The sequence below is a fragment of the Pygoscelis adeliae genome, unplaced genomic scaffold (genome assembly GCF_000699105.1).
Source record: "Pygoscelis adeliae isolate BGI_AS28 unplaced genomic scaffold, ASM69910v1 Scaffold637, whole genome shotgun sequence".
Lineage (NCBI taxonomy): Eukaryota > Metazoa > Chordata > Aves > Sphenisciformes > Spheniscidae > Pygoscelis > Pygoscelis adeliae.
In genome coordinates, this window is record NW_008825168.1 from 185,114 (window position 1) to 186,648 (window position 1,535).

At 62.0% G+C, this 1,535-nt stretch overlaps 1 protein-coding gene across 1 annotated transcript in view; it reads right to left on the minus strand.

Moving 5' to 3' along the window:
* CYGB (cytoglobin) overlaps window positions 1-1,535 on the minus strand; it is a 12,806-nt gene that overhangs the window by 10,002 nt on the left and 1,269 nt on the right. The gene's annotated exons all lie outside the window — the stretch shown is intronic.

Genomic DNA, 1,535 nt, shown 5'->3' on the forward strand with positions numbered 1-1,535 from the left:
GGGGGCGGGGTTGGCGGCCGGGGGGGGAGGCAGCTCGGCCACGGGAGCCGTGGCACGGGGATGCAGGCAAATGCGCTGCTCCAACCGGTGCTGCTGGAGGGGACGGTAGCTCTCCCAAATTACACTGCCATCCCCAGGCACATGCACCAGAAGTCCAGACCTCACTTTAAGCATCCCAGGGAAGCTCTGGCTGAGGGAGCGGGTGGTGGGTTTAGCTGGGACATGCCGGGGCACGTGTCATGGCCAAGCACGTAAAGGCTCCCAAGGAGCCAGGGTTCACCCTAGGAGCTAGCTCAGTCCTGCCCTGCTGGCACAACGGGGGGAAACCCCTCACCACCGGGCCACAACTCTCCCTGGGAAAAAAAAACTGGACCAGAAACTTCTACTGGGAAAGTTTGAGTCGAGACCAGAGCCTGGCCACATGGTCCCCACTGCCTCACCTCGCTGCCCCTCATCCCCAGCCCTGCTGCGAGCCCCATGACTGCCCACAGGGACACCAAAAGCAATGGGCCACCCTGGGTGAGTCTCCTATGGCATTGCCACAAGTCCCTCGGCGCCAGCCGTGGGCACCCGGCCACCCTCCCTGTGCTCGCAGGCAGGGGGGCACCCAGCTGTGCTTGCGGATGGGGCCATGGCATTGACCTGGGTGCCAGGCAAGGAGCTGGCCATGCACGGCTGCCAGCCAAGCCCCGTGCCGAAGCTCATGGGATGGGGAAAAGGGGAATTTTGCATCCCCCAGACCTCTGCCATGTGCGGGCTTCAAACCCAGCCCAGGTGGGTTTGGTGTCCCCAGCCATGGGGCTGTTGCACCTCCAGACCGCCCCAGTCAGCTACACGGAGCGGGGGGCTGTGGGGGAATGGGCTCAGCCGTCAGCTGGCTGTGAGAGAAGGAAATGTTTGAGAAGGGGGCAAAGATGGGACTCAAATGTCGTTCTGGATTCTCTGCAGAGGGGTCTTACTAGGAAAATCCCGTTGCAGTGCTGACAGCGAGCCTAAAGGGGAACTGGCTTTGCTCACCGGCATGTCTGGGGAGCCTCTGCTCTCTGCAGATCCCATGAGCTCGGGGCATTAGCTCTCAGCCTCTTGGAAAACTTTTGTATGATTATTAATAAACAGCGCGTCCATCCAAGGGGCTCTCCGAGCACCTACAGTCCCCTGCTGCAGGAGCAAAACGGGAAGGACACAACCCAGTCTCCTGTCTCCTATCTGGGGTGCCTGGGGTTGGGTCCAGGCGGGAGCCTGACCAGGGAGATCCCTGCGTTGCTGGTCCCTGGTATGGGTGGGGGGAGGTTTGGCCCTCCAGAGAGCATCTTTGCTGTTTGCCAACAGGTCAGTGCGGGCATCTCGCCTGCCCCACCCTACCCGTCCTCCTCTCCCCTCTTAAATAAGGGAAACAGCCTGCTGGTGCTGCACCCTACTGATACCCCAAACTCCCAGAGTCCGCGGGACCCCGTGGGATTCCTGCTCGGCGCTTTCCCGGGGTATCCGGACAGGGGTCGCCCCCCCAGACAATGGAAGAAACCCCCCCTGCCTCT